The sequence below is a fragment of the Columba livia genome, chromosome Z (assembly GCF_036013475.1).
Source record: "Columba livia isolate bColLiv1 breed racing homer chromosome Z, bColLiv1.pat.W.v2, whole genome shotgun sequence".
NCBI classification, from domain to species: Eukaryota; Metazoa; Chordata; class Aves; order Columbiformes; family Columbidae; genus Columba; species Columba livia.
The window spans coordinates 33,315,271-33,328,745 of record NC_088642.1 but is presented as its reverse complement, the minus strand read 5'-3'; the positions used below and the strand labels follow the sequence as shown (position 1 = coordinate 33,328,745).

General features: G+C 34.9%; 1 protein-coding gene across 3 annotated transcripts in view; it reads left to right on the top strand.

Annotated features, from left to right (window-relative positions):
* Positions 1-11,513, top strand: part of PRR16 (proline rich 16) — a 154,455-nt gene extending 142,942 nt beyond the window's left edge. For 2 of the 3 annotated variants that reach the window (XM_005506224.4, XM_065045331.1), the window contains one exon: positions 8,650-11,513. The gene's annotated coding sequence lies outside the window, so the exon portion shown is untranslated. Of the gene's footprint in view, positions 1-7,739; positions 7,852-8,649 lie in introns of all 3 variants that reach the window. The other variant, XM_021292598.2, reaches the window with a different exon arrangement.
* Positions 11,514-13,475: the final 1,962 nt, after the last annotated feature.

Sequence of the window (13,475 nt, the reverse complement as noted above, 5' to 3'; positions counted from 1 at the left end):
ATCCCTCAATAGGCAAGCCTCCAGAAAGGCTGCGCCAAAGTATTTACAAATATTTTCTGAATGCCTTTTAACTACTCTTGGCTGGCAAAGTAGGCCTCATCCTACAAGGCTGCTGGGTTGCTTGAGTAATTTGAAATAGATGAAAGATCGCTAAATGTCAAAAAAGCAGGAATATTGATAGTTACATTGTCTACTACATGACTCCTTTCACCTTACACTTTTTTTTTTATTCTCTTTTTCAAATGAGCAAGTGGAGGGCTGCCAGCTCACTTATCATCCATCCTTCCTAGCTTCAGGCTGAATGAGAAAAGGTTACACCTGTCAATTGGAAGAGGTACTCTAGGGAGAATGATTTTCAAACCATTTACATGTCACTTTAAGACATGTAATTACACAAAAACTTCTAAACTCTAGAAACAGAAACATGAAACTCAAAATTTTAAAATAATAACGGATACAAGTCCTTTAAAGCGTTGAATTATTCTGTATGAACTTTCACTTGTCCTGAGACTAATGTCCTTTCATTGAGTAATAAAACCTTTGGTTTGCTTTGTTTTTCTGTTGGCACATAGATTACGCTGTACACTCAGAAATTATTTTTATTCAGTGAGTGTATATTCACAGGAATTTGTATTATCATCGTGTTTTCTGTTAGATAGCCAGCTTCTGGAATTGACTGATTTAAAAAGTAAACCACAGGAAATCTGAAATTTTTACAGAAAAAATGACTGACAAATGTGGGGTGTGGGTACAGTGGTGACTTTTAGCACTCGGTGTTGCCCTTTCAGAGGACTAGACTTGCAGGAGTCTTTTTCTGGGTGTCATTACTTTCAGCCACTGAGTACAACTGCTGGGACTGAAGTGCTCCCATGTCTGAACACCAAATAAGATTTGGAGATCTGGAATACAGTGAATCAGATTACGGCTCACAAAATATCCTATTTGAAAAGGTATCTGGGTGCTGGAATCAGGGTGGAAGAGTGAATGCCTTACTGTATCCAGTTTAATAATACTTGAAGATCTCTATTTTCCCTCTCATCTTTGTATGCATCAAAAATAACATCAGATCCTGAACTATAGAATCAGGGAAAGTGATCACACTTCTTCTATTGGGAACCCTCTAACAACTGTTCTAAAGGAAACAGCTTCAATGCTGAGTGGTTGGTCTCAGTGCATAAGACTGAAAGCTTTATCAGAAATACTGGATCAGTTAATAAATAGCACACACTGCTTTTGGTTTGGATGACATGTTCTCAACACTTTTTAGAAAAAGTTGGATAAGTATATGTAAAATAAATTAAAGCAGACTGGATAGTTGAGATAGTCCGATTTCTGCTGTGGATTGGATTTGTGGATCTGCTGCTCATAAAAAGAGATGATTTAAAAGTAAACCACAGGAAATCTGAAATTTTTACAGAAAAAATGACTGACACATATGGGGTGTGGGCTGATGGTGTATTTTTTAACCTGTCAGACCTTCCATCTCTTTCTGTTTCTACCAACAACGAGAATGCAATAAGGCAGTGATGGCAAGGTCCTTAGATTAACCAATGAGGTAATAGGCACAGCATTGATAGGAAATTTACCAGCACTAGATACTGGATGTGACATTCTTCGGTAACTCGTTGCAAATGCAAAACTACTTCATACTTAATAGTTTGGTTTCATTATTTGCTTGCTTTAGCATTACCTCTGTTAAACTTTGTAACCAACTCCCCAATTGGATTACTAGCTATTTTGTCACTAATCATTAGAAATAGAAAGTTACTTCTGCTAAGGACTTAGCTGTCTTTTGCATCTTTTTCTTTTCCTAATCTTTGTTCTACCTTCCTTTGACACAGATGTGCATTCAAGCTAATTAATGAAATTTGCTTTGACTCAACATGAAAAGGAGGGCAAAAATAAGGGCAGGAAGATTAAAATAGTATCACATGTTCTCTAGCTCTTATGTTTAAAAGCCTATTTTTAAACAAACAAACAAAAAAAAGCAGTAAGAATGAATAGGTGGGTTCCCTGGACCATATTGTTTCCATATCACTATAGAAGATTGTCTTTGCACATCTCAGATATGACCCACAATTTGGCAAAGAGACAGTAGGCCTCAAGTTTCCTAGCCATGCATCACCACTTCTCTGACATTCAGTAGAAGGATGCTGCATGAAGCAAGTTTTTGTTTACCCCTAGGAATGTAGGGTTTATTTTTTTCTGTTGTTTCAAGAGTACAGGGAACCCTCCATGAGCCTCAAAACTCTCTTGTTTTACTGTTTGTGCTTGTAATTTTGGTATTTCAGCATATTTACATTCTGAAAAGATGAAGCAGAAATCTGTAGAGTGTGAAAGGGACAGAGTTAAATAAAATCCTCTTGACGTGTAACACATAGATTAAAAGTGTTGCTTGGATCTCAAAGGAAATCTACAGTTAAATCAGAAAGTCAACCCAAATTTCCTTTTATATAGCTAAGTGCCTCATATGCAAGGCTAGCTTTATGCTTTAATTATTGTCCACTGAATGCTTGTTATAAATTATTTCAGTTATGCCTCATAAATTAATACTCAAATACTTTCTATATTAAAATACCTTGTAGCTAAAGGATATATACTGTTCAAGAACTATGACGAGATATTAGGGTGGCTGTCAGCACATCAGATCTCTTCTGCTAAGGATGCAAATAAGCTGAAGTGTAACTACATCCATAGAGAGAGACTCAGTCATATTTTCACATTGGTAGCTCAGCTGCTGGTGTTGGTGCAACTGCATTGGCCACTTGAACTGTGGCTTTGGATACGACCTTGCAAACTGCATTCTGTTTGCATCCTTGTGGATATTTTCCAAAATCTGTCCTGTAGCTAAGCCAACTCTGTAGAAGAAAGACAGAATTAGTATATATGTACAACATATGTATACACATACACAGGACTTGAACAATACATAAATACATTTATGTTCATATTTACATATATGTATAAGTATTCCATTACAGCCATCAATAAGCAAGCAAGTTTACTTGGCCTTGATTTTTAAGCAAGTCTACGTGAGAAGCCTAACTGTAAAACAAAATAAGGAAGATCCACAATTTTTTTGAGAAAATAGCTTTTCTGGAAGCTAGTAAACATGTATCAGAGAGGCAAAATGGAGAAAAAATACCCTCCAAGAAACATTTTGTAAGTACTTGTCTCATGAAGGATGTATTGTAACATGTGTAAAAAATCATGAAAAAAAGAAGTAGGCTTCCTAGAAATCTGTTAATACTTGGCATAACCAATTCTAGCTTAAGACATGTTTTCAGATACTGCCAAAACAATTTTCTGTTACTTAAGCGGATGAGTGACTGAAAAGGCAAATGAAAAGAAAGTCATGTCAAGATAAATGACCTCATAAAATAATTTCTAAATGTTGAAAATCCTGAACAGAAATGTATTGTCTCAGCTAAAAATATATCTGAGGAATTAAAAAAAAAAAGCTTATTTGTATCTCTTTTCAGTACATGCCAAGGAAGTAAGCTCTTAATTCTCTAGTTAAATGTATGGATGCTTCTCTTACCAGATGAGTTGCCTCTGACCAGTGAACAAGGCTGCCAGAGTTTCCCAGGATAAATTAGTAGGACTTTTTCCAGTGCCATTCTTTCCCCTTTTAGCATTTTTAGTCAGATTTTTGACATTTTTGGCATTCATCATAGCAATCCCTAATGTAGGCCATTGACTTCTATGATGTCAAGATATCACCGGGTAAATTTAGTTACATAGATTTCAACTGTGTTGGAAAATAGTGGTATCAGCAAAAAAGGCTTGATTTTATTTTGTCAGTCCCACAAATTGCTTCTCTGAAATCCAAATTTTTTGGAACATTATTAAGAAAAACATCACAGCAATTTGACCAGCAGTTCGTAAATCACAAACACAGGAAATTTTATGAGTTTCATATATTGACAAGCATGATGCTCCTGACATTCATTGTACCTTTCTGCTACCACAAATTTTGGTTATAAAAAATCAACTAGAATAGCTCTCAGAGCCAGTATTCTCATGGTGTTCATGTTTTTATTTTTTATGTGCAAACACATAAAGACAGTAAACTACAAATAAATTATTTAGGCAGTGTAAGTTCAGGTGGAAAAGTGTATTTAATAAATGCTTTTCCTCATATAGTCTCTGACATAATTTACAGATTTCTAATTAATATTATCTTTATAGAACTGTATCTAGAACTGGTATTAGAGAAAGCTCTAGAGATATCAAAGCTGGAACAAGAGATAGCTTGATAATCACATTAGAGAAATATTTTTAGGAGAGTTTAGTAAGATGATAAGAATAATGCTGCTGTAGAAGCTAATACACGCTCTCAACATATAAAGGAATTACAGTGTTAAAAGGAAAAAAATTGGAAATGTATACATTGAGGTATTTTGATTTTTCGTGCCATTTACAGTCTCTTTCAATGCTTTGAAAGAATAATAAAAACTTTCAATAAGCAACTGAGAATTCTTGTCTGCTTGTTGGCATATAAATTATTTACAGACTGAAACAGTAGGATGAGGCAATCACACAGAAATAAATATTCTGGAGCTTCTGAGGAAAAAAACAAGAACGACAAAGAAGTATGGTGGTGGATTTGTTAATATTCTGGTTTTGGATTTGGTTTTAGTTTTTACAGAGAAAGGTGTCTCAACAGTGCTATATCACAGAACACAAAAATGCTAAAATTAACTTATGTAGTTAAAATGTTGATGGAGAAATAAAATGCTTGGTAAAAACATTGGTTTTGCATTCAGCAGAATTTCTTTAGTCGTAAAACATATACATTTTTATCAGAAATGTTCTGACTTCTGACCAAAGCTCTGTGTATTCTGAAATCCTTTACTTAACCTTGCACCTTAAAAAAAAATACATCAAGGGTAATGATGAGGATTTATTGGACAATAGCAACAAGAGAAAAACAAAAACAAACAAACAAAAAAAAACTCTACAAAAAACATTCCCTTTCCCTTCTTTCCCTTCTTTCTTCTATTGAAGAAATTAGCATAGTAATGAATCTTATCTGAAAGGAGCAAAAAACCCAAAGTAATGTAGTTAAAACTGTCTATATCTGAATCTAAATATTTCTGTATCTTTCAGGTGTAACTGAGTAACTGAAACAGACGTCATAACTACTGAAACAGTATCTGGAAAATACGTGCTCTGTGTTTAGGAGGATTTATTACTCTGTAGTTATTTTTTTCCTTAGGCACATTGGTTATACGCTCAAATATGTGAGCACAGCTAATAGCTTGGCATGTGCTCTGACTGCCAGTGTGCTGATGACAGGTAACAACATATGTCCAAATTATGCTGTCTGTGCTAAAATGTCTCAAATAATGGAGATTTTAATTAGGCTACTATTTAATCATACTCTCTAAATTATGTGGAAATTATTATATACAGTTTAGTATAATTCAAGTAAATCTGTCTTTCTCAATTAAATGTTAAACGCATATCACATTTAATTGAGAAAGACAGATTTACTTGAATTATACTAAACTGTATATAATAATTGTTTTCTCCTTTTTCTTGAGAAAAGGCACTAGACCCAGCACAGAAACTAGCATTTAAGTTTTCTTTTTCTGTGATCATTGGCAGTCACCACTGCAATCATCAGTTCAAAGTTGATAGATGCCTTTTATATTGTTTGCTTGATGTCTTTCTGTCATGCCACTATAGAATCAAACTGCATTGATTGTTCTTTTAACTACTGTAAGTTGAACCTGAGTATCTCTATCTGAGTATCTTTAAAATAAAATGCATTGCTTAATCAACTAAGTTCAGGTAAATGCCCCCTCCTATCATTTTCCTGTTTTGTACCAAACCTGTATATCACTGTTCATTTTATGCTAACCGGTGCACGTGTATCTGTCCCATAGGTCTGAGGTGAAAGCGTCATTTCCATTAGTAGCCTTTTCCCTTAATATTTTCCATGCACAGCATTCTTCATAGCACTCTGTGCAGCAATGCTATGGTCACAGCCATGACAAGAGGGTGTGATGGTAGATTGGACTGGACTCACTTTCAGTTTTTAATAAAACTCTGACAAACAGAACGAAACAGAAGGGAGTAGGTGTTTTTCATGTCATACTAGCATAGAAGTAAAATATTATTTTTTGTTACAGAAGTCTAGTTTGGAATGGGGAAAACAATTACTGATTTCTCTAAGTCTGTGGGTTTTGGGACTAAATGTTTATGCTGTAGAAGGAAGAGAATGACATAATGATGTTGTGAAAGTAAGGAAATGGAGGAGTAGGGGTGTGAGTGAACAAAACCATCTCCTGTAAATTGTACTCTAGCTCCCTAGTAAGGTCATTTTTTTTCACTATGAGGAAACTGACAAGGTATGGTGTAATTAAGGAACATTTAATTATTAATTAAATGTAGTGATCTGAATATAAAGCCTGGCTGTAAAATAGTAAAAAACTATAGAACGAAGAACTAGACAATTCAGATTAGGAATCTTTAATTAGCAGACACTTTTTTCCAATGACTGGCCTATTTTGTCTATTTGCCTCAATTCTTCATGTGTAAAATAATGATTTGTAATTATAGGTCATAGGTGTGTGGTTTTTTTCAAGGTCCCAAGAGGAACTTCCTCTTCTGTTTTTAATGCAGGCATTGCCACCTTCTGAATTTTTCACTGAGCAAGGTTAACCATAATCTTCTAATTTGAACAAATTCTTTATTAATGGGGAGAGGTACATCACATTTTTCGCAGTGGTGTAATTTGTGCTTCTTAGCAGAGGTATTATAAAGAAAAAAAAGGCAAGCTCTTCTTTGGTAGTATGTTTATGAAATGAAAGTGTCTGTCATGTGGTTGTACGACTGGGAATGAATCAAATTGTGTGGGTTGACAACTGAATTAGGGAGATGCTAGAGGAACCCAGGCATGCCTGTTACATGACTTACTGGTTTTGTGGGCATGATATTGAATATGTTTATGAATTACAACTCAGAGGAAAAGAAAAAAAAATATTGCTTTTCATGCCTTCAGCTGATCAGCATTGTATTGTACTGCATTCAGAATAAGTTTGAGGAACAACTTTTCTGATAGAGAACAAATAATATTTGTATTGTTTCTTTTTAGATTATTACTATTATTACTTTTACATAGATACATGCATTCATCCTATTTCATGAGCTTTAATCTGAGTTAAAGGGCAATACCATCTTTTTTCTGTGATTTTTATGACATATTAACATACACGAATCATTAGTCCAAATGTAATTGAAGCCAGAAACCGTGACAGCTGAAAAAGGGTTGTGTGTTTCTAGTAATATGAAAGCTGTCCTCAGTTAAAAAATAAGCTGCTAACAGATGCTTAGGAAACTCATATTTTCAATTAATTATGTGAACCAAACCCTACATAGTTGATTAGGAAAAAAAATTGCCATCCAGACCAATTTCTTCATAAATTTATTATACCATGTTTGCTAGACTGTTGGTTTATATTAGTCCACTGTTACAATCCTGAATGTTAATTAAGTTTTTCTGAATAATTGTTATTTAGTTTCAGTTGCGAGGGGAAAAAAAAAAAAATAAAAAGGGTTCACAGCAGACGATTTTCAATTTTTTTTTCCCTGCCAAAGTGAAGTTCCGTACTACCTCTCAACTACCAAATTGAAGGATTATGAAGTAAGAGGAAATGAATGAATGGAGTGAATGAAGGGCTAGATTCATAAAACTAGTGGTAAAGAAGTAATTTTCCTCCCCCTTGCAGTATGTAGCTCTGGGTGTAAATCACCAACCCTGGAAGAGGAAGTTCTCATTGTTTTCCTCAGATGGTGTGAATTTGATCATTTAACCCAAGTTAGTGGCCTAGTTACCAACAGGTAAGTATCCCAATGTCTCTCTTTTTGATGCTGCTTTATCTTTTCTAATAAATAAAGGAAATTCAGTGAGTCAGTGACCTCAGCAGTAGATTGGAGTATTATTCTCTTTCACTAACTCTAAGATTATTTTAGTATTTTATACAAATATAAAGCATTTTCACAAAAAAAAAAAAAAAGTGAAGGCACAAATCAAAATTTTATATAGCATTTTACTAATTAGGAAACTTAGTTGTCAGTTGATAAACTGCTGAATTCACTTTCTCTTTAGTTTGAGAACAGGTACTAGAATCCAGATTCTCAAATTACATTTAACTTTTAGACTTTTTTTTCAAATGCTTAATGTATAGGTCTTTATTTTAACGATCTCAGGAGTTCTTGTGCCCTAAGGCATACTGTTAAGCTGAATTGTTATGTTAGTTAGCTTAATAAGGGTAATCTTCTTCAAAAGAATAATTTAAAAAAAATATATATATATATTAAAAAAAACATAATTTCACGATCTTTGTACACTCTGAGGCCTAGGATAGTAATAACTGGTTTCTCAAGTGGTGTAATACAATGCAATTCCAAAGACGCCGTTGAAGTTTAACCCATTTATTCCATCAGAGAACCAAGCCTTGTACCAATAACAAAATATAGCTATAAAAGGTCAAGATTAAAAGTATTGTAATTCTTTGAACTCTTGCTTACACGAAAAATGGAATGATCATTCAAAATTCTGTTTTGTTTACTATTCACTTTGTCCATTTAAAGTAAAATTTTTATAATCTTGTCCTTGTCTTCTTTTCTCTTTAACAGCACCTTCAGGCTTAAAGGAATATCTGTATCCGGAGGCACGTCAGTTAATTAATTGCGTATCAGATTCGTCATTGTGACTTCTTGCAGGCCAGATCTGAGAAGTAACCAGGAACCTGACCCTCCATGGAGAATGGAAAAGCCCTTCAAGTCAGAGCACAACTGATCACGAGCGTAATCTGCATTGAATGATCTTTCTCAGATCTGAAAGCTACAAGCTGAGTCCTGGCAAAAGCCACAGCCTTAAATTCCATTTAGTAGGAAAGAAGCGTAAAGAGGACTAAATGTCTTGCCCCATTGCAGAAACTGCTCTTTCCAAGCCTGACACTTGAGTTTTGTGCTGAGCAACCAGAGTAACAAACAATCAGTTTTTCATGGGTCCAGCCAGCATCCAAGAGTATTTCAATATGTAGCCAAAAGGAGAAATGAAGCACTTAGGTGACAGCAGAAAATGAATGCATTTACTGTAACAGAGGAATGTTTCTATCTGTGGGGAAAGAAGACCTCTGTCATCCCTTGTACATATTCAAAGCCATACAGGAACAGGGCGTCAGTGATTTTAAATTGCTTAAAAGGATGCTGTCTCCTGTCCTCCACCCAACTTTGAAGAAGTTCAGCTGTTAGAGATTGCATCTTGATGCACTTCTGGTATTTGCACTGTCACTTCCATTCAGGGTAATGATGTGCATCACCATTTGCACAGATGGCCCCAGGAGATTTTTGACTGTAACAAGCTATATTTTGTCGGGGCTCCAAAAGGAATTAAAAAGTTAGAACTGAAGAAAAACATTTACATTCTCTTTCACTATGGGGATCTCTTCACAGAAAGGACTATGGTCCTTTCTTAGGTTTAAATAAATACATATACATACATATATATATATGTATATATATGAAAAAGCATCAACATGAGAAGGTGTATTTAAAAAGGGGATATAATCTTTTTAATAGCATCCATTTTTTATCATATTAGCAGCCAAGAAACTTAGTCTATTGAATTATACATCCAAAATGTTCCTATTGAACATTGACATTATAGCCCCGGTTACTGCTAAAGAAGTCATTTGTAATATGTATTTGACATAAATTTTTTCTAGCCATTTGTCTATACTTCATAGAGAAATCTAACAGAGAAACAGCATTTTCAGTTTATTTTTCTAAATAAATGTGTCGTTTATATTATTTGCAGTCACTCATTTTGGCTGATTTTCATTATCTCCAAAAATGATTTAAAGACAGAACCAAAACAGAGGAGTTGTTTGTTCATGTTAAGCTGTAATGATTTGCTGACCGAAAGCTTTAATATAAATACTGTAATTTGTAAAATGATGAAGTATATTTATACAGGCAAATATGTATGGAAAACAAAAGGAGGTATTTTAACTCTTAATTTCAGAACATAGTTTATTTTTAATATCCACATGAAATCTGAAAATATAATGGGATAATTTTTTATTATCAGTGAATTTTAGCAAGTGAAGATTTGGATGTTTAAGAGTGAAAGAAATGTAGTCTAATAATTGTTGTTTCCCAAATTATGCAAAGATCTTTTGTCATCTGTCTCATTTTTTTCAAAAACTGGTTTAGCTTTTGGGTTTGGTTGTTTGGTTTTGTTTTTTTCTTCGGTGTGTGTGTGTATGTTACGGCTTTTTCTTTGGTTGTTTTTTTGTTTTAGCATACTGTCAAGGCCATGAAGTTAATACTATTTGATCACAAACAATTTGAGAAGCTACAGAATAAGAGGTTGTTCCTTAGAATACTCTACAGTTTATGGTTAAGAACAGTTGTTGTTAGCCATCTACGGCAGTGTTTTGTTACCGAGTTATTGAACATTTCAATGCTAGAGTCGTTTTGAATAAAAATATGTTTTTCCTGTTTTCTTAGGCCATTAGCCTGTGTGTAATTTTAAGAGAAAAGTAAAGCACGTGATTCCCAGTTCACTTAAAGCATTAGTCTTAGATCCAGACATATGTATCTGATTTATAAAAGCTAAATATATTTTTCTTTATTTTCATTGCTTTATGGAAGCTGTTAAATGCTCACTAACAGAAAAATTGTCTTTCAACAACAAAAAAATGGAAAAGTCAAGATTTTTTTTAATCTGTGAGTTAACTTCATAAATGGCAGATACTTTAAAAATGTGTTGCTCTGCTGTAGTGTACAACCTAGTGTTTGTGTGTGTGTGTATGCATGTGCACCTTATCTGTTGATGAATGAAATGCCAGCTCTGCTGGAGTAAGTGCCAGAGGTCTTGTCACTGCAAAAGTTGCTCATGTTATTGTATTTTTTGGAGAAAGACCAGAGCTCTGCCTTTCTTTGTGACTCTGAGGCCATAAGTAGCTTTTACAGTTTGTCAGGAAATCGAAAATGAAATTATTAAATGAATGTTAGCCTCCCTCTTTTGGCAAAACTTGAGATCATCTCATGATTTGATTCTTTTTAAGCAGAAAGTTAGTGGTCAGTTTCCATTGGTAAAATGGATAAATGAAACCTTTGTATTTGTGAAAGAATGATGGCTGTGTTTTGTTCCCACACATTTTAGCTTGTGGTTGGTTTATAGTCTTTTCACTGTGATTTCACTTCTGTGTCATTAGAATCATGGATTTGGACACACAACTTGCATGGGTTTGGTTTTGCTCCCTCTTTGAATAACCTGTGTATTAAAAAAGGAGAGCTTACTCTTTGAGACTAATTTTCAGAGTTGTTTAAAGAAGGGACACCATTATCAAAACAAGAAGATTTCAGAATGATTATTTGAGCACTTCCATTATTATATGATAATAATACTTGGAAAAGCTCTTTATTTTTGTGAACAGGATGAATTCATTTATATTTGAAAATAGCCCAATAAAAATCTAGTGAAATAATTCATTACTACTTGCAAATACTTTTCTGCTATTCTGAGTTCTGGATCAGCTTGTATGTGAAAGTTTTATTTTACAAAAAACACCAGAAAAAAATGCAAAATTTTCTTCAGAAACATACAGCAGGTATGAAAAATAAAGACCTGTTCTCACAGGTGGTTTTACACTGTGTGTGTAATGAAAAACTAATAAACATAGACCACGATGTAGGCCTAACTTAAGTGACAAATGTAGTTTTGAAGAGGACACTGCAAATCTGTTTCTCATCAGTCATGTGCTGTTATTTGTAGCTTTGCATTAACTGAGGTTTCATGCTGCAAAGTAAATTTCAGTGCATGTACACCTACATGCACTCAGATGTATTATGACTTATTCTACTACCAGTGCACTGGGGTAAATCTAGATTTCTTGATTTTTGTAGTTTTAAATAATTAAACCTTTAACTAATTATTCAATTGTGTGATATAAGTTGAGCTAATGTCTGTGTACTGTGCAGATACTCCTCTGAAATAACACAGGATAACAAAACTCTGGGGTTTCAGGAATTATTGGCAAATAATTTGCCCTGAAATATTTGTTCATAAAGATTAACTCCAGAGGAGACAGTTAGATGATCTCATTGAACAACAAGATGTTGTGGTTTTTTTCATTATCTTAGGCTGGACATTTAGACAAGAGCAGAAGAACTTTTTCAACAAAGATGACATTATGGTGACTGATGGGTCCTTTTGTAGGTTTATGGGTGTTAGGTACGTAAGAAGCACCTGCACAAGTGGTTCTAGAATGGTGCAGTGTTTTGTTATCTGGCATCTGAAAAGCTAGCTGAAGCAGCCAATATGCTTGAAATGTGCAAAACAAAAAGCTGGCAGTTCTGGATGTGTCTACCACGCATGTTTTCAGCACTTGAATTTTTTTAAAGATAAGGACCACCATAATTCATGAGAGAACTAAGTACATGTTAAAATAGCTATTTTGTAAAGTGGAAGTGAAAGATTATGAAAATCTCGTGAACACCATGATGTTATGAAAGTGTCCCTTTCCTGACATAAACAATTACCTCAAGGGTCACATGGTATGAATATCCTCAAGGGACAGATTTTTTCCTCTGATGGGATACATACTTGGTCTGTAACAAGGCTCTCCGATTACATTGTAAATAAAACCTGTCCACAAGATAACCAAGACAGTTTGGGAAGGTTATTGCGTGGAGAGGAATGGGAGGAGGGCAACCATAACTCTGCCATGGGGCTTGTGCTGAAAGTACGAGACTGTTACCCAGGCATCTGGCAGAGCCAGAGCCCATTGGGGGCAGCTATACGGGAGCGTGTCTACCATCTGTGAGGTAAAACATATCATCCAGCATAAGAGCCATCTGCTAGCTAACAGTGAGGAGGAGTCAAGGGATGCTCACCCTCTGGGTGTCTGCAGCAGAAGAAAAGGAAGCAGCAGCAGATTCTTGAGCGAACTTTAAAGGATATTGTGAATGATGCTGTAAGTTTAACATGATCTAAATCGCAAGAAGACACTGGGAACTACCAACCTCTCAGACTCACCTCTGTGCCTGGAAAGAGCATGAAACAGATCCTCCTATAAACTATTTGAAGGTACATGGAGGACAGATAGGTGATTGGGACAGCCAGCACGTCTTCACCAAGGGCGAGTCTTGCCTGACCAACCTAGTGACCTCCTATGATAGAATTATATCAGTGGATAACAAGAAGAGCTACAGATGTAATCTATTTGGACTTCTGTAAGGCCTTTGACACAGTCTCCCACAACATCTTTCTCTCTAAGTTGGAGAAATATCAATTTGATGGGTGGACTGTTTGCTGGATAAGGAATCAGTTAGATTGTCACATCCAGAGGGTAGTAGTCAATGGCTTGACGTTCAGATGAAGATTGGTGACGAATGGTGTCTCTCAGGGGTTCGTATTTGGACCAGTATGGTTTAATATCTTCATGAAT